We start from the raw sequence: 20322 nt of genomic DNA, 5'->3' as shown, positions 1-20322 counted from the left end.
TGTAAGCTTTATTATTACTGATTCAATCTGTGTAAGAGGAAAAAGGGCATCCAAATGGCACTTAAGATGGAATAAGAAGCCCTTCATAAAGCTATTAAGAAATTAATAATTACAGGAAGACAGATGTAATTACATCCAGAAGATCAATGCAGTTTTTAATGAAGAAGAATTTCAAGACCCTAAATATAAATCGAGATAAGAAACTTCTGAAGCTCTCCCACATACCCTCTGGTAGATAAATGTTGCCAGAGAACAAAGGAATTGTAATATTGTCACACAAAACAAAGTGATTTGGGTATCCTACTGAAAACATTAAGGTAGTTGGTCTGTGCTGCCAAACCATGTCTTCTTTGAAATATGATTATGCTTGATGTTTACAAATGGTCCTACTGAGAAAACCTCTAGTGTACTCACTGGAAATGGGGCAAATGATATGAAAAATTCCCTTCTGTTCAAAACTGTTTGTTTTTCAGCAGAGATGAAAAATCTTAAAGGCTCCACAGGACTTAATGATTTGAGAAAAACTCTTCCCTCCCACCCTGCAGAAACTTCTATATAATAGCATGATAGAGAAAGCAAATCATCATTATCCCTTGCCAGCTGTTGAAGCTAGCAGACAACAAAGGGTATTTGAATGTTGAGCATCTGTGCTAGGGTTGTAGGTCAGTCAAGGAAGAGCAGAGAGAATGTCATCTCTCTTTTGCTCACCTTCATTTGGATCCTTTGGGTTTTGTATGGGGAAGCAACACACAATGAAAATAATAATTCCACTGAGCAGGAACTTTTAATTGTCTCTTACACTTTGTAGAGAAAGTATACAAAGGGTAATGACAGTACATGACTCCTGTGTATATTATATGGGAAAATAAACACAGAAGAAACCAAACTGAGTTAGCAAGATCACACATGGATGTGATTTCATTTCAGATAAGCCTACAAAACCCAAACACTCCAGTTGTGTCCAGCAATGAAGCAGATGTACTTCACACAGGCAGATAAATACTATCGCAAATTGAGAATTTTGTTGAAATATCAAAACTGAAAAAGAATATATCCCCAAAGAAACCAAACAAACCCAGAGCATCATAGAAACAGCGTAAGCTACTGTTAAAATCCTAGGGCCTTAAGAAACAAGTTAAAACAGTGATACATGGAAGGAAGGTAAGCATCAGTTAGAGAAAAAGGCAGTCACAAAAGGAAAATGTATATTGTAGTGAACTTTGGAAAGGAAATTCTTTCTTGACCTTCTCTCTTTCTGCTCCTTCAGCATTCAAGCATCTCTCTGCACTTTTCTGTCCTTATGGTTGTTTCCAAATCCCATACGTTTGCACCTCATCAGGAGAAATAACAAATAATGCTACACTTACAACTTATCTCTAGCAGGTACAAGACTTAATTAAAAGCAATGCTGTGTCTGATCAATAAGGGTGTTGAAGGAAAAAATCAAACTGGTCTTAGCACAAAACAAACATTGAAGAATGGCTGTAGTTAAAACTTTACAGAAGTCACTGTAGAGAACAATTCTTCACTCACTAAGAAGGGTGAGAACTAGTTCTACTCCAGATTTGTTGCCCTTGCTGCTCCTCAAGCTTAGCAGGAAGTATGTGAATTTATATCAGCCAAAGATCTAGTTTAAATTGGAGCACATCTGCAGGAATTTCTGGGTCAGTATCTGTCTCAGGAGTTAATTTGTCACGATGGCAAAAATAAACCCTCCTCCAAGGAGAAAGAAAATCCCCAACTACCAAATTACTGGCTTGAGCAGTGCTTTTTGGGAAAGTTGGTAAAAAGACAACCTCTCTCTGTTCAGTGAGGATTAGTGGGGATTTCATAGGAAAGACACTCGTATTAGTAAGTTTGAAGACTTGTATGGTCTGATTCAACAGGACAGAACAGACAAGAATCTGATGTTGAAAAAAGATTTACCCTCAAGAGAATGGTCAATCCATAAACATAACAGACAATATGTTGATTTAGTTGTAATATGCTGAGTACCTGGCTATGGGGTTCAGCTTGAAGAAACTCTCTGTGCTTAATTTGGGAACACCCTTGAAAATAGATACCTTTCACTGTAAAAGAAAAGGATTGTTTAGGACTGCATCACATGGTCACAAGGTATATAGAAAGAGGTGTGGATTCTAATCCAGAAAATGAGTTGTTTGAGATCTTGTCTGGTCCCTCAAAAGGTCTCATGCAGGATAGGTCTAGCCCTTAATAACTATATAATATATACTCTGATTATTAATAGGAATTTGAAGTGTCACCTTGCAAAGACATAACAGATTTTGAAACCATAGCAATTTAAGGACAAGGTTTTCAACCCACCTGCATGATTTTCTTTTTACAGATGGGTTCTTCCAGTTTTATTTTGGAAGAAGCCTTTGCCTTGTCATGAGTTTTCAAATTGGACTCAGAACTAGATTGTCTACTATAAATAAAAAGTATCACATTTGATACCCTCCTGTTCATAGTATTCCAAGTTGGGCGTGGGGAGGGATTAAACCTAAGAATACATTTTACAGTGTAGTTGTATTACCCACAGAGTTACCAGGTAAAATAACTCAAATGGATTATTAACAGGCCCCAGATTTTTTTTTTTTTTTGCTTTCCATGCAAACATAGAATAAGAAAAATACATTTCAGATTGAACAGAATATTTTGTACAATACAGAAAAAAAAAATGTTTTTCTGTTTGTTTCAGTAAAAACCTCCCCCAATTAAATGTTATCTGAGCTGATTTTTACTTTGATTTGTAAGTGTGTGTATTGGACTAAAAATCAGTTCTTCATTTCAGCACACCAATAAGCGTCTTCATCACTTTTCGTAGGAAAATGAATGTACTTAGCAGGATATGAACTTGAATGGCAAGATCTCTAATGTTTTTATTATTATTATTAAACATATTTGATGTATAAGAGTTAGAACAAATGTGAAAAATCTCAATCTGCTGCTGTGATTTGCTGTCACAGACCTGCCTGACACGTTTCTGTTATGTGGATGGGGAAACCCACTCTGAATTGCCTTGATTCACATTGCTCTCTTCCTCCCTTTAAAAAAAAAAGGGGGGTGGGGGGGTTGGTGGGGGGATGACTGTTACTGCTTGGGCAGCACTCACACAAAACTTAGAAGAAAGATGTTGACCAGTATTGAGACATGTACTGCATTTGAGCATCCTCACTCATTTGAACATCTGAGATAGGAGAAAGTTGACCATACATCTCCAGTTCTCTGTTCTCCAAGTTAAAAAGTGGGAAAACAGGCAAATCCAACTCAGCTTTGGAAATTCAAAATGTAGATTTAGATCTTCAGGGATTGTTGCATTATTATGGTGTTGAAGATACCTATCTTTCTTACATACGTGTACCCAGGAGCATTAAATTAACAATCCTCTTTGTCTTCACTATTTCTCAAAGCTATTTTACCACAAAGGGATAGCAAAAAAGAGGCAATTTTTTTTTTTTTTTTTTTTTTAATACACACCAGCACCTACCCAAAGAGAACTGCAACTGACTATGTTTTGGACACTGAATGTTAATCTCCAACAAAATGTATTGCAATCACTAAAGACAGGATCCTGCAGACCTTCTAATTATTCTGTATGTGGCCTGGAGGTCTTCCTACTGTACTAGACTTTGCAGGATCCCTGTGGTAATCCCTAGGATGGCCCAGTGACAGACTTTTGGAGCCGATGCTGTGGGGGTTGGCATCGGTTGGTCTGTCTGCATTAATGCATCTGAAGCTGTGAGTCCGTATGTGTGGGGTTACCTGTAAGCTGGGCAAAGCAGGAAAGTTTCAGTCAAGGTCACTTCACTTTTATCTGTACCTTAATAAAACATTGGCCTCCAGAAGCTGAAACCATTCTGAGAAACATTTGAGACTGTTAGGAGCAGCATCCTGGGAGCACAGTCTCTCCTTTAATTTATGCTAATAAAATAGGATTTAAATGTATGAGTCATGACTGGTAGTGGACTGAACAGACTATCCTGTCCTTCACTTTTACTATTGCAAAGATGTCTCTTCACTACTCATAACACCTTTCTGAACTGGAGAAGAGAAAACCTTCTCCTGACAAGTATTATTGGCCATGTATGTGCCTAAAAAGTTGTATAGGTTAGGCAACCAGAGTTTTTTTGCCTATAAAGCTTTTTTTGTTTATTTTTTTTTTTCTTTTTCATTCATATTAGAAACTAGTATTGTTATCTGTTTACTTTTTCCCTGCACTGAACTGTCCAGGACCTTTATGATTTCTCATTTCTAAAGCAGTAATATATTAGTCCACACAACCTAGCTTAAACATGCCTTCCATATGGAATATAAAACAATTTTGATTTCTCATCAAGCAAATATTGTTTCACTTGCAGTTTTCTTTTTCCTTCCTCCTCTCACACCCCTCTCCCACTCCCACTGAGCATCCAAAGGAGCACTTTGACAACAACAAAAAAATTCATTAGTCAAGCCAGCTCCATAACTCATTCCCCTTGTTACTCACTGTTGAATCATGGAGCAGAAGGTGGGTGTCTTGATCTTGAAGGCAGGACAATGAAACAATATATTTCCATCAGATGCTGGAGGAAAGGTTACAACCTGCTTTATACAGAATTCAATTAGGAATCACAGTAAGGGGAAGCTTTGTATTTGAAGTTTGTATTAACTCCTATAGATGCCAGAATGCTCTCAATCTATTTCTCTTTCATCTCTTTCCTCTAAAAGACTTTTAACTAATCACAACATTAGATTAGTTCAGTCAAAACAGTAGGAGATCGATTTTGTTTCAATGCCCTGGGAGAAAAATTTAGATTCCCAGATGTTTCATGGAAATCAACAGAAAAAGATTCAGTTGAGAAGCAATTCCGGCTTTAAGTAAATTATCCAGTCAAGTATTTCTATTACACTGCTACATGGACATTTTTGTATCACGAGGCATTTCCTACTTGTTTAGTAGGAAATGTGGATAGACTCAAGCAGACTGAGTTTCACCTGTTTGTGTCTTCAAAGGCAGGACTGTATCAAATTAAATTTAACTTTTGGTATACTCCATTTGGCTTTTAGATCTAAAGATTTTGGGGAAAGGCTTTACCACAAGATGAATTTAACACCTCTGGTTTTAATGCCAGTGAATTACAGTAGGTCATATGAGGTCTTCTTTTGTTGTAGATTACGAGCTCCAATTCTATGTTAAAGTAGAAACTGAAATTATTGTTCCTTGAAACATTCTGGGCTATCACTATTTTATCTCCTTTAATGTTTTGAACAAGTAGAAATAAACTTTTTCTTATTTGTGGGTATGCATATGTGTGTGGGTATCAAATTTAAACTATCTGTACAAAGCTGGTAAATTCAAATGTAAAAAGATAAGTTTGGAAATGACAAAACAGTTTTCCAAAAAAGTAAATATATATATATATATTAAACATTCTGATATTCCCAAATCTGGATATGTCATTTAAATCTGCTGTTCCAACAAACTGACCTTTTGAGTCAGTTTGACATTTAATTGTCTTCGTTTTTTTGCAATACTTTATCAATGTGGAGTGGTAGCCTGATTTTCTGATGGTACAATTTTTCCTGATGAATCAGCAACCATCTGGAAGAAACTTGATATTTTCATGATTTTGATGCTTGATGGAGATCATTTTCTGCGTGTGGATTTGTCATGTATTTATGTAAACGGTATTAGGTTTATCAGTTACTTCCATAAAGTTCCAGTTCCAGAATTTCATAGACAGCATTGCTGAATAATTGAACCCATAGTCTCCTTGTGTCAGTCAACAATGTTTTTGCTCTAGCCTCATACTCATTGAGGTTGCAAGGAGAGTTAATGAGAAAATAATGTTGAAGCTGCATCCTATGTGCAGATGGCACATATTTGATGCGTCAGATCCTCTTCCACAAGTTGCTTATTGGTTTACTCATTTTGTTTACTATCTGCATCATGTCATTAACCTGAAGTGCAAGATCTTTTCTTTACAAGTTATTTGAACTACTTGGAAAATTATGGTCGCATGCTAAAGAGAAAAATGAAGAAGATTTTTATTTCCCACCTTCTATTTCATACATTCTTTATGGGACAGTGACTATTTCAAATCATCCTCTTGGTGGTTACTGCTGAGATCTCTGTTGTGAGTTGTGGACTGAGTTGAGGCTTCTCAGCCAGCAGATTTACTGGAAACAGGTTGCCTCCTGAGAACCATGGACCTGAGGTTAGGACCTGAAGAGCACATTAGATATATGGTTTAAGAAAGCACTAAATTACATGCAATAACTTGACCTAAAGTCTTTCGGAAAGTCGCTGATGTACATTTGAATTTAGACTTGGAACTTTTAGCCACTGGCACTGCAACAATGAGAGAGAAGTGCTGACAGCTGCCCACTCTGCTTTTCTGCCAGACATCATCACCCTCGTAACAAAGGCAGACAATTGGAAGGCAAGTCCATCCTCTGAGTACCTGAAAATCAAATCTTGCTGCATTCACTTCAGGGTCTACCTGGAGCCCAGATCTGTAGCAGTTACAACTGTCCCTGCAATAGACAGTGCAGGGTTTGAAGAGCCAGCACAAGTTTTTCTCAACAGTGGAAGTAAAAATGAATGCTACTCCTCTGACATAAAGGAAATGCCAGCCCACTCCTACCCAGTGAAGCAGAGAGGAAGAAGGAGGAAGGAGGGCTGAGGTGGAGGTTTGGAATTTGAGACACGGAGAGCTGTGCTGCCTGTTTTTGCAGCTCTCCTGAAAGTGAGATGAGCAAGACAGAGAGAAGACACATTCAGCACAGCCACAGATCTGCACGCCCCGGGCCTCAGCAGTAAGCAAGAATTTATGGAGTTGTGCCACAGCAAAGGAACCTCATCCTTCCCAGAGACCAATTGCTCAGCAGCCCATTCTACTGCCCAAGGAGTCCCCTGCTTGCAGTGTCACCACCTGGTCCTGCATGCTGTGCTTTCAGAGAATGATGCACCAGAGCCAAGGTGGAGGCATACATATTTCTAGGCAGCCATTGCTTTGGGAAGAATTTTTAAATGGCTTGGATTCTCTCTCCTAAGGCACTGAATGAGCATTGAACATCCCCATTGCCTACTGAATACTTACTACAGTTTTCTACATAGTGCTGTCTAGCGTTTATTGTAACTGGTCCCCAATTCATTGAGGAGTTTTATACACCACCACTAATACAAGATAAGTCTTAACAATACAAATGATAAATTTACAGTGATAGAAAGCAGAGGTTTCCAGCTAAATCATAATAAATTCAATAAACCTAAAATAGGATAATCCACCATCAATTCTATTAAAATTCTTGTCTACCATGACAAAAAAACAAACAAAAAATAAAACAACAATAACAACAAAAAACCTGCCACCTTCTTCCCTTAAAAAATAAAATAAAATAAAATTCAAGCTGTTTTTCCAAGGAGATTTGGATCCTTCTTTCTTCCCTTCTCCCCCCAACCTCCTTCACTGCTGCTTCTAGTCTAACAGAAGAGTGAATACATAAGAATTCAAACTAGGTCTTCCTTGGAGGGATGCAAAGGACAATCCAATGAATAATGTTGTGGGAGTGATTTGTAGTTTCCCCCAAAGTGTGAGCTGATTTGTTATGGATAGAACTCAGCCTGCTGCTCTGTTGAAAGCCAAATCTATGCAACTGATTTTCTTTTAATACATTTATAGGAAAGAACGATCCTGCATTTGATTGTGTGACTGATCACCTTGACACCCATAGCTGATATTCTACCCGTGCAATCATAATTCTACATGTACCAACAAAAGAAAAGAAAAAAAAGCCATGTCTTGGTGTCTTGGCTGACTGCCTTACTTTCTCATTTCACTAGTGCAAAGGCCATCTGATTCAAATTCTTTAAAGACACATCTGTTGACAATAATTATTTTGTGTAATTATTTTAATATTTTATTCATAATGTGGCTTAAAAGGATAGCATATGTGGATTTGACTAGAGAGACTACCCATTGGAAAGGCAAAATAATTGATTTTTGGTTGTGCTTGTTGATTAATGAATTAAAAACAAACAAACAAACAAACAACAACAAAAACCACACACACAAAAAAAATTAACTAACTGCAATTTTCCTGGAGTAACCAGATATAATCAAGACCAAGTTTAATTTTTCAGGGCAGAAATTTACTGTTCCTGTAGAACTGGGGGGAATTCAGATGTGATTTAATGAGTGACCTCTATTCAGATTGCTTAAATACAGCCTTTTATCTCAGAATCTGAATGGAAATTATTGAACACAATATATTGAAGATAAGACTTGAAGATAAGCCTACCTCTGCTTGCCTTCTTTAGTAGGTACTTTACCCAGGCACTGACCCATGGCTGGAAGAGGAAGGAGGGCTTTAAAAAGACAAAAATGGCTATGGATAGAGAATATAACAAAATACCTTTCCCACCAGTTTTGTCTTCAATCAACAGAGATGTTATCTTGCTGTTTCTGAGCAATATCATTCACCTAATTCTGTGCCATCACTCTACCAAATCAGAGATAAGACTGAGAAAAATGTAACCACTAAAACTGGGCAAAACTGACCAATGACTAAATCTCAGCAAGGTTTTGGACCATGTTGGGGTCACTTACATATGCTAAGAGGAAAGACAGTCAGCTGCCATTGTATTTTTGAAAGTGCTTCCTTGTACATCTGTTTTGCTCCTCTTTTCAGCTTCACTATTACCTGATCTTACTGAATGAATAAAATGACTACTTCTCCCAGGTCATGATCATTTGTATGGACAATTCCAGTATCAGCCATTTGATAGAGAGAGACAGTCTCATCTGACAGCACTACTTTAACTGTTTTTTTTTTTTTTTCTGATTTGTTAAAGGAGGTATGAAAACCTCAATGTTATAAGCATTACACGAGCATCACATGCAAGCAGCCACTGATGGGTTAACTGTGATTTTGCAGCAAATCTGAAAGTAATAGTAGCATGAAATTATACTGACTTGGGAACAAAGACTGTAATGGTAATTTTCCAGAGATATGTTTATTCTGACTCAAAGGTGTAAGCAAAGCATTTAAATTGAATTTAAATCAGCTAATAACAAACTACTGCTACAACTACTGATAACAAGATTGTTGGAATGATGATACAGGTTCACTGTCTCTAGTTCTGAACTCAGATTTTTCACTCATGCCAAAGTCTGCTACCGCATTCATTTTTTAGGCAAATGTCTATTATTGAATTCAAAGGCATTTAGACATTCATTTTTGAAGCTTTGACATAGAGAATTTTGTAGGAGATGAAGCTAGAGGTGAATGTGACAACTTCTTGTGAGTCTGTAAAGCAGAGAAATGGTTAATTGATAACAAATGGGCAGGTGTAAGAAGAAAGATGTGATCAACATTTGCTAATTTATTTAAAGGAAAAAAATCCTTTGGCAATAATCCCCTGATTCATAAGAAATGGAGGCAGTCTGGCAAAGTTTAAGTGATTGAAAATGATGCCCATGGCCTTCTGTAAAATCTGATTACAGCTCCAATGATCGATGAGTTGCCATTAGCGAAAGGAGAAAAAGTTCAGAAATTGAGCCAAGTAAATCAAGAAAGACCTTTTGAGTTTACAATGAACACTTCAACATGATTCAAAAAGTGTTTTAACCAAGATTTCATTTTCTTTAAATGTATGTTACCTTCAGAATATGAACTATTCATTTCCATGAGTCCTTTTTGAGCCAGACATTCATATGGCTTGAAAAGATGTCCAGCTTTGCCTGCTGGCTTTTCAAGGCTCCCTCTGATTTACTTCAGTGACACTGGGAGTCTTTGGCTGATATCTGGATGAAACTCTCTTCCTTTCAGCCACAGGTGGGTCAGATACATGAAACTTTTAAATTCTTATTTTTGCATTTCCTTTTTTTTTTCTTTATATCTGAATATATTATTACTTTTTAAAAAAGAAATCAGCTTCAGCAAAACATGTTATCAAATCCTGTCATGACTGTCAAACTCACTCCACAGGAAAATAAAAAGCAAAGTGAAAAATAACTGAAAATCTGAAAAAAAAAAAAATATAACATTGTAAATAGTAGAGTGACAGGTGTGACTGGTTCACTGACTCAGTAGAGAAAAAGCTTTAATTTTAAGCAAATATTTAGTAAATTATAAAAAGCAGAATATTAAAAAGTAGATTTATTCAATTTTATTATAAGTAAAATATTTCTTTTGGATTTGAACTTTCAAATATAAATGTTTTTATTTTTAGAATAGAGAATATCTAAAAAAAAAAAGACTTTTGATTCAAAGCATACTCCTTTTTTAGTTTGATGAGAAAAATATTACTTTTATTCACTGAGAAAAGAAGGTTGTCTTGCCAGTCAAACTACCCAAGAAAGAGATGATCTCAGGCAGAACTGAAGATCACCTATGAATATTTGTCCTAGCCTGAAGCTGAGGCTCAGCTTACTATTTTATAATTTTCTTTCAAGGGTTTTGAACTAAGTCTCAGCTCCAACACTAACTACCTGTACAGATCAGGACCGATCCTGGTCTAATTTTGTGTTATTTTATTTTGATTCAGAATAAACCATCTGTAATTTACAAATATTGTCTTTGGATTTATACTGGATGCCACTTCCTTTGAGCTTTTAGTCTGAGATCAGAAAACTTTCTACAACATCAGCTTTTTGCTGATAGTCAGAACTTCTATGAGGTGTTACAGGGTGAATCAGAGCAGCTCTCAATTGATTTTTTTAGTGTACTTGAGACTATGGCCAATGCCTACATAATGTTGTTGCCATTTTTACGCATGAATATGCTAGCTACACATGAAAATTCTTGCAAGCAGATGTATCACTAAGGTAGCATTTGAGAATTTCTAAATTAGACCAAATTGTGTAATGCAAACACAATGGAAACAGGCAACCTCTTCCTTTACTAGGCCTCCTAGGGAGCTCCATGACATACATAAATGAATTATGGGTAAGTCAATTTCAGTTTCTTCTTAATCATACAGGGTAATGTAGTTTTTTGTTAATTAAGAAATAGAGATTAAGCTAAAACAATTTATTTAATAAATTATAAAGATGATTGCATGTTAGACTGCCATGTGAATAGACTCATTCCCAGATTGTTAGAGCAATGAGCATTTTGATAAGATACCTGGAAAGCCTGACTATAGTAACAAAATACCCTTCATAATTACATTATTAGTGATTATTATTTGAGATTATTATTTCCTGTCCAGATAAGCCAACATGAGTTTATGGGAAGAAAAAAGAAGTGCAGCCTGTTTAAGGGAGTGGAAGGACTTTGATGAGCCCCTGACTCTTTGCATGTTCAGTGTTGTAAATCCCTAGCCCTTTGCCAAAGTGGGTCATTCCAAGCTGAGGCTTTTAAACAGCTTCTCCTCATGTTGATGAAGACCCAGGCCTGACAAGGCACCGAAGAGAAGTTCCACACAAAACACCTTTCATCTTCAGCTCCCTGTCTTCATCATCCTTTGCTGCATCTTTCAGGAAGTGACATCATAAGTGGGAACTTATTGATGTAAGAGATGTCCCTGAAAGAGGGACAGCAGAGGGAGCAATGCTGCCATTTCGATTAAACCTGTTCAGGATGGCTGGAACAGCTTGGTGTAAGCTCACTGAAAGACAGATAAGTACTGCTTGTTGACTGCTATTTTTAATTAAGCAAAAATAACATTCCAGCAATCGTGGGACTGATGATGCAGCAACTTGCCAGCTTCATTATAACTGACATCATCTTCCTAGGTCTGTCCTGGATTGCTCTTCAAGCACTCTGCAGCATAATTCCTCCTCATTTCCAAGGAGACTGAAGTTCATATTGGTTAAGGGGTGGTTTGGAATTGCAAAAGCACAAAGTCAAGAAGTTGTAGCAGAGTCAAGATCTAAATATGCATGACTCTGAAGAGTTTTCTGTCTTTTCACCATTGTCTTTCATGACATTTTACAGGCCATAATCAGGAACCCCAGAATGACTTATTGAGGCTTGCCTCTTCTTGCCATGCTGATCTTGTACAGTACATATAGCTCAGACACCAAAAGCTAACTAATAAGATTCCTTAGAGAAAAGACCTCTTGGCATACTTAGCCTAGTTTCTGCAGTTACAGACAACATCATGGACCGAACTCCATTTTTAAAGATTCATTTTCCTCTATTATGGCATGTATGCTCCAGAACTGCCTTGGTCCAAAGTTTAGAGAGAAATCTGTCATTACTGTTAGTTTTGACTTGATCATTCATGGGCCAGTAACTTCCTTCTGAAATTTTTCTCTTCTATATACAACCAACCCAGTATAAGAAAGCATCATCTCATGAAGTAGCCAGTTTTCTTTAATTTATTTCCAGTCTTTCAGTAAGGTTGGATCAAAGAATCCTTTATTGTTTACATGATTGTTTGGCGTTAGTTCTTTGGACTAGATATGGGATCCTAACTATCGTTACTGTGCTAAGGCACACGCACACAACCCAGGGTGTAGTAATGTGCACTAACAGAGCACGTAACAGGCAGCAGAGCTGGCGTTTCACATCTTTAAGACCTGACTGCTGTTCCCAATCTCCAACTTGAGCTTTCAGATCCCCTGCAACTCTCCTTTGCCTTTCAGTTAAATAGGTGTAGTAGCTACTCACCTTTTTTATGGGTTATTCTGAAAAATGCTGAAAAAATTGTACTGCAGCTAAGTATAATGCTTTTCCAAGCTATCTTTATCTAAACTTGCTTCCTATATACTACATGTAAGTACAACTACAAGTTGTATTTAATGCAAATGTTTTCTCCACTCCTGTCATAAAGGACATCAGTAATTGAAGAAAAATTCAGGGCATTTGGGATTAGGCTATAAAAAACCTCCACACTTGAAATAACCCATCCCCCATCTATTTTAATTTAAAACCTGCTTAAAACCCATTTTTGAATTTCCAGTGCTGTTATAAGGTGCTTTAACACACATGAAGCAAATGAAATTATTTTGTAATGAAAGTCTTGTCATACATCATTAGGATCATCCTCCTACCTATAGGGCCATTTAGGAAGCTGAATAAATCTATCCAGCTTTATAGCTGTAAGAGACGGTACATTAAGTTTGCTGGTCCCAGAGTGCCTGAAGAAATCCAAACACTAGTATTCTTCAAGTCCAGGAGATTTTATTTTCTAACTTCCAAATGTAGATGGGCAGAGATCTTCAAAAGCACATCCTCAGCTAGCAATTGTGAGCAGAGGTCTGCAAGCTTTAAGGAGACATTTTTCACAAAGCACACTGAAAGAGGTGAGCACTAAACTGATAGTGAACTCAAATCGATCTCCTTTTCACATCCATGTTGTTGGTCTTTTCAAGGCACAGAAACCTAGTATTCTGAACACTTATTTAGTCAGTATCCCACAGTACTGGATCTTGCTATAAACTGCAAACAGCTGTAGTCAGCTCTCAGATATCATGACAGCCTGGGATATTGGCCATCAACACCCTGACCAAGAGAGTGACACTCCCAGAGCTTACTGAACCTTCAGCTGTGAGAGCACAGCTACAGCTGGGGCTGCAGCACAAGATGTATCACAGAATTGCTCAGGATTAAGCAGCTGATCAGAACATCCATGGAAGCGTATACTAAAAGAAATATTGGATTTTGGGGGCACTTAGATTTTTAATGAAAAAATCATGGAAAACAGACACAATAAAAATATCCATCTCTCTCTCTTTTTATTTTTTTAAGACATGTTTATTAGAATTATCTTCTAATATCCCCAACTATATCTATCTTTGAATCAGATCTAAATTATTTTCATTGCTGTTATTCTATCATCGTTTTCCATTATTACAGTGGAAATACGGTAATCAAACTAATGCATTTATCAGTTTGATGCTGTTTCTGTGACATCTTTTTTTCTTTGCTGGAAAACTGACAGTTGCTTGGTTTCATTTGTGTTTCTACTGTAGCTAGTTAAATAAAACATTTTCAGATGCCATCTCACTCCATCTGTAAGAGGGAGAAGAATAAGAAGGAAAAATTCAGGTGCAATGAGTTTTGCTTCCTTTTTAGAGTCTGTTTGCTACTATTAAGCTAAAAAACAAACAAACACAAGTCATCCAACTTGAAAAAAAAATTAAAAAATTTAATTGACAAAATCTAAACCACTGTAGTTCCCTTCTTCCAGAAAGTCATTGCCTTATGTCTAAGCTAGATTTTATGGTTAGCTTCCTACATGGCTCACATTTGGCTGCAGAGACTACTGCAGTCCCTAACCAGTGTATAAAGCACAACCAAACTGGGTCTGCAGCTCAAAGTCAGGAAAAGAAGACCATAGAAATCTTTGCAGAGCTCACTCACAGGGTGGTGATCTCCTTATTTATTGACAGGAAGTCAAAAATGCCTCCTCATCCTTCATCCACCTAGTTAAAATATAATCCTCATTTCATAAGGCCAAGTTTTCTGGAACTGGTTTGAATTATGTTTTTCTTTAGGGCAAAACTGATCAGTCTCTATGCGTTGCAAATATTACCTTAATGTTTATATGAACAGATTAAATCTGTCCTGAAAATAGGACCTCCCAATATGAGTATATTGTGTCTCATCACCTGCCCATATTTTTAGCTCTATCCTGCCTGAAGAGCACGATCAGTATGCCTACACAGTGGAGGAGCTAAACCCTGCTAAGAAGGCTGAGTTTAGTGCACCCAGGTGTCCTAGGTTTGATCTATCTCATCATTTCCCCAGATTGCGCACCAAAGTATGGAGCATCTTCTAGATCTAGCCCTCAGGATCACGGCCAAAATTTTCACATGAACATTAAATGATAGAAGAAAATGAGTCTTAATTTCATCAGAAGCTGAGACTGCTGGCCTTGTCTGGCAGTGCCTGAAGCATCCTCAGGTAAGAACTACAGTCAAAACAGTGTGTGAAAGCAGGGAAAAGCCATCCATTTTTTATCGGAGAAGAGTAAATAAGAGAGAGATATCAGACACAGGTTACCAGCAGAGAGTTGGAAACTGAACTAGGAATTAGTATATTCAGTTTCTAAAGCTGTCAATGCATGGAGAGGAGGAAGATGGGGTAAGAAGAACATGTTTTGTTCTTATAGAGTAAAATCCACTTAGCAGCTCTTTTGAGACAGTGAACTTGTCTTTGACATTTACTATTTGTGTCAGTGGCTGAGCTGTTGCTCTATTTGCACTCATTCTCTGCAAAACACTGCATTCTTTAGGCAATTTGAAAATCTTAAATCCATCTTTTCAAAAGAAAGTTTCTAACTAATGGACATCTTATGGATGAGCAAAACTGCTTCTTGGAGGCTGGATAGGTAGAAAAGGGTTATTTGATTATACATAGGCAAAATGGTCTTTTGCTCCTTCTCCTGCCCTTATGTTTAGGGGAGGAGGACTTGGGCCACTAAAAACATCTGAGCCCCCAAAAATTTAATTTCAAATGCATTGACCTCTACACAGAGGGAGTTTCAGAGACTGAGAATGCCTACCTATTGTCTGTTTCTTTTCCAACCTACATATGTACACACTTTAAAGTCTCCCTTTGCTCTCAATGGTTACTTGTAAACTGTCTTAGACTTCATATTAAGCTTAGGTTTTAGCTGTCTTTTTACTTCCACTCTGGAGGAAAAGCCAGACTCAAACACCATTGGTAAACAGCTAAAAAGATATCATTAAACTCTGAATGTCCTCTGTTCTGAAGGCGAAGATCTGGAAGAGATTTTCCAAATTCAGCTTCAGATCGGAAGATGGGGAAGGAGTCCCTGGACAAAAGAAGGGGTAGAAGATTTCCGAGGAAAATATCCTTCGTTTGTCACTGTATCACCTCCCTGCACTGTATTTTGTTTGATATTAGTAAACATTATGTAAGTAAACCTCCCTAAAGATCACATGGTAGAGAAACAATTACAGTGCTGTCCCATAGGAGACTAATAAAAAACAAAAAAACAACAACAACAAAAAAAAAACCACCACAGATCTGCTTTTTTAAATTTGGAACTCATAAGAACATTCCCTGCCTGTTAATTAAATTCCTTGCCTGTTAAATTGGCCAGCAAATACCTCAGAAGTGGCTACTAGATATTTATTACACATTGTTGCTCCATTTTATGTGCTCTAGTAGTGTGAAAGCACACACTCAAGCAAGGGGACAGAGGGAAAGCCCCAGGGCTGCAGTTATCTAAGGAAGCGTTGTATGTTCTGCTGGAATAGAGAAAATCAAGTGTTCTCTCTGATGAACCTTGCAGGTTTGTCTGCACCATCCTGGCAGGTTGGCTCCTGGTTTAAAGGTCTCCTTCAGTTTAGAGGTAACAGATAAAACTCCCCAGAACAAACCTCCAGAAAACCCTACAAATTAAAACACCAAGATAAATGGATGAAGACCAAGGGACAGCATAAGTTTTGAGTGCATACTGGAACACAAAATATAAGCTTTTTCTTTTTACGTGCATCTCCTTGCTGCCCCTGAGCCTCAGACACCACTATGCTAAGCAGTAAGTAAGGCAGAGTGACAATGGATAGCATCTGCCTCCAGAGAGGAACCAATATAAATAGCAAAGGAAGAAAGACAGGGCAAATATTAAGAAACAGCATTTTATCATAATCAATACCTGAATTTGTAGGAGCCTTGAAGAAACACCAGAGTGCAATCAAAAGCATGTTTGTTTTGCCAATTATATCAGCTCATCTAACAATGGAATACCTTCTATTAACACTTTGTTTGCCTATAACATCACATGATTTTGGCTACAACACTGCAATTGCTTGAGCTTCCAGAATACTTATATTTATTTAAATTTTATACTAAATTAAGCAAATCTTGATAGGAAAAAGACTGTGTTCATAATGCAGATGGCGTCTGTGTCAGGTATTAGTACAGTATTCTTACTAGCTTGGAAAGCTAGTCAAATCAAGGACAAAGAACAGGTCAAGAACTTGAAAAATAACATTGACACAACAGATATTTCTGAGTCTTTGTTTTTCTGTACCTGAAAGGGAAGCAGCCATCATCACCCTGCTCTCCAGAGAAGTAATGTGCTTTCTTAAGTGCTTCCTTTGAAATTTTGTCATTTTCTGTATTAATGAAAGCTCAGTATTTTAATCATTAAAGCTTAGAATAATCCAGATCACAGATCTATAACAACCGCAGCAAGTGAGAAGCATCTTTTCCAACAGGAAATGCTTTAAAGAGATACAAGAAAGGGAAGAAGGGAACATACCTTAGTTATCACACCCAGATACCATGTCTGGGTAAACCAATTAAAGACCTCAGCTGGCAGGAGGAAAAAATAAGTTAACAACTAAAGTATAATAAGGTAGGCAGTGTAATAAGAGTAAAGTAGAGGGAAGTCTCAGTCCTGTAGGGACCAGAGTTATGACAGGTGCTCAACCACAGAGCATAAGAACAAATCAAAGTTCCTTTTCTTAAGCTTTATAGATCCCTTGCACAGCAGGGGCTTATACCCAACCTAATAGAAGGAGAGAAGGAGGGAGAAGAGATGCAGAAGGTGTTGATTGAGTGGGATAAATATTGTCCTCATTGCAGGGGAAGGACACCCACAACACATCTCTGGCAATAAATATTAGCTGTAGATCAAGATTCACTCTGATATATTAAAACAGGCTGCTTATGAAAATCTAAGAACTAAATATTTTATATTCTTGTTGTTTAAAACCCAAGAAGAGAAGATTAGGCAAGAGCCTGAAGAAGGTTAACAAGATAGTTTTACACATGTTTACAAAGAGCTTGTCCTGAGCCAGATAAAAAGGATGATCATATCTGTTTGATTATCAAACTAATTACAGCTTCCAGCTGCAGCACATTATGCTTTAACCAGGCTGGGCCACAAAAACAGATGATAAACTTCCTTCCAAAATGAGGAATAGATTATTGCTTACCCGGTGGTCTAAAATGTCCCTCTTTTCTTTTTTAAGCCCCTGGGTAATGGCTCAGGCTCCCTCAATATATCAGTCTGGGATGAAAGTCCACTGCCTTAAAAAAAGTTTTTTTCTCCTAATACTTCTTATATAACACACCTGTGGAATTGATTAATATAGCTGCAAAATAGTTAATGCATGGGTCAGTTTTTAGCCCACCTCCTACAATGTTTTTGTATCACAATTAACATTTGAAGTGAAGAGGTGAAATACAAATTTACTAAAACAGATCATAAATAAGTTTGATTTCCTGCAGTATCAGACAAATGTATTAGAAAAACAGGTTAAAGCATTACAGGGAATAACGAGCTTTAGAAAAAGGCTACTGGTTAACAGTTATATCAGCAACAAAAAGGTGGAAATGAATCAACATTTGCTCAAAAAAAATTATGTTTGAACCTTTCTGAAGCCTGCTTCCTTTGAGCCATCTGAAGGCCTCAAGTTGACAAAAATGTTCTGCAAGACTCCCTGGTGTTGGGAGGATGAAAGGGTGATGAGACAAACCAGCTGGCTCCATATCTACTGTTTTGAAAATTTATCAAATTTACGTATATCAATGTATGATATCTGTCAACATAGAGAAGTAGTAAGAGTCTCCATTTCCACCCCAATCACTGGGATCCTCCAACTGTCCTTACTGCAGACCTGTAGAGAACAACGTGCTGCTGAAGCCCAGATGTGACCTTGCCAAGTAATTGCAGGAAGCCTACAGCTGCTGGCAGGTGCATGAAAGACAAATGAGCCTAATAAACTATTAAGAGAATTAGTGCTAGACTATTAAGTTCAGGTCCCTAGTGATATGTAGGTATTTAAAAATCAAAGGGAATTAGGAGTCTAAGTAAAGGCGCAGCTTTAGTCCTACAGATCAGATATCTATACTGGAATTCTTAGAGCCATCTCTCTGCATTCCTTTGAAAAAATCAAATGAAAAACAAACAAAAACCTACCACCACCAACAACCAAAGCAAACCACCGACACCAAAAACTGAAGCTCTTTAGAGCTTTTCTTGCTGTAGAAATCTTTCTTTGCTTTGGGCAATATAGCTTTCAAAACAACTGACTTTCATTTCTGAGATTCCAGTCATCCCATATAGTATTCCAAAAATTTCCAGGCTGCATCTTTTTCTGGAAGAGCTTTAACAGCTGTTCTGCTCTGACACTTGACTTTCCAGACAGATTTGGGCTACTTAGAGGAACAGTAGGAAAAATGTATCATTATTTCATGAGGAATTTAGAATTTCAGCTCTAGAGATCAACAGACATTCCAGAAAATACCTGACAGTCATTTGTGTGTTCTTAACAAAGGAATGGATGGGGAAAAGATTGTGTTAAATAAATAAATAAATAAATAAATAAAATGGAAAACAAACAAACAAAAACCTAAGGAGGCTCAGGTCAAGTCTTTTTGCTTATTTATTTCCCTGTATAGTTTCAGTGTTTATTCCAGGAGAGAGAAAAGTAAAGGGAGAGAAGGAGAAAAAGAATAAACAGAGGTAGTTTATAAAAATATCGTAAGAATAATGCTGTTCCCATTATCACAGAGCGCATCTGTCAGCTCTATCCATTTCTTCTAGATGGGGTGGAGAGACCTCTGACATTTCAAATGCATCACTCTAATCAAATCTCTATCCTCCTGAAATGATTTCTGAGACTGCATTATAGGCCTATAGAAATATATGAATGAATAATACTTTGGAGAACAATAAGTAAAGTAGCAGGGACAGAGCTGAAATAACTGGGTTCACCAGCACTAAAAAGTGAGGGAGCCATTAATCCCTGAAGATAAAGTATTTTCAACTCTAGACCATTGAGATCTGCATGGCTGTAGGGAGAAACCACTCAGCGTGTTCCCATTTACCACTGCAGAGCAGTGAAATTATCAGCACTTCTCATGGTACTGCACTGCCTGGCAGGGGAGTCAAACACTGTGAGTTTCATGAAGGGCTGAGGGGCTTTTAAGGCAGTTGTCAGTCTCAGTTTTTTAGCCAAAGGATTTATCTGGCTTTCTGCTTTCACAGCTCTCTGTAGCCACTTTACAACCTCTCCCTCAGTTGCAAGACTACCCTTGATCTTAGATTGTATAGCATTGCAGTAAAAATGTTATGAGACAATATTGTGACCTCTCAATATGTAAGTCATGGTCCAGTACCTAAAGCCATTTAAGAGTTACTTTTGTCGGTTCAATTGCAAGGACTGTAATTGGCTTGTGTGATTTTGTATTCCTCATCAGATATTATTCATCTCATTTGAGTTCAGCCAACAAAACAGGGAGTATCTAGTCTAAACCAGAGACCTGTGCTACTACAATCAATGAGGAGTGGTAAGCACATGCAGAAAACAATTTGTCCTGTCTGAGGACTCACTTAAGATTAAGTCAATTGATGTGTATTCCTTTCCTTGTCCCCCACCATTAACTACAAAGAAAGACTAG

General features: G+C 37.4%; 2 long non-coding RNA genes across 3 annotated transcripts; one reads left to right on the top strand and one right to left on the bottom strand.

Annotated features, from left to right (window-relative positions):
- Nucleotides 1–487: 487 nt before the first annotated feature.
- Nucleotides 488–20291, bottom strand: LOC308197192. Of its 2 annotated transcripts, XR_013952663.1 has the most exons (6): nt 17853–20291; nt 8287–8353; nt 6042–6208; nt 4490–4565; nt 1996–2069; nt 488–1331 (listed from the first exon to the last, which is right to left on the bottom strand). It is a non-coding gene; the product is annotated as an uncharacterized lncRNA (long non-coding RNA). The 2 variants fall into 2 exon arrangements; XR_013952664.1 differs by lacking the exon at nt 8287–8353 and having other exon boundaries at nt 494–1331.
- On the top strand, nt 9729–11589 carry LOC308197578. Its single transcript, XR_013953110.1, has 3 exons — nt 9729–9822; nt 10895–10935; nt 11201–11589. It is a non-coding gene; the product is annotated as an uncharacterized lncRNA (long non-coding RNA).
- Nucleotides 20292–20322: the final 31 nt, after the last annotated feature.

This window comes from Anser brachyrhynchus (assembly GCF_964034855.1).
Source record: "Anser brachyrhynchus genome assembly, chromosome: 6".
In the NCBI taxonomy this organism is placed as follows: Eukaryota; Metazoa; Chordata; class Aves; order Anseriformes; family Anatidae; genus Anser; species Anser brachyrhynchus.
The sequence above is the reverse complement of the archived record's forward strand: the minus strand, read 5'-3'. Positions and strand labels throughout refer to the sequence as shown.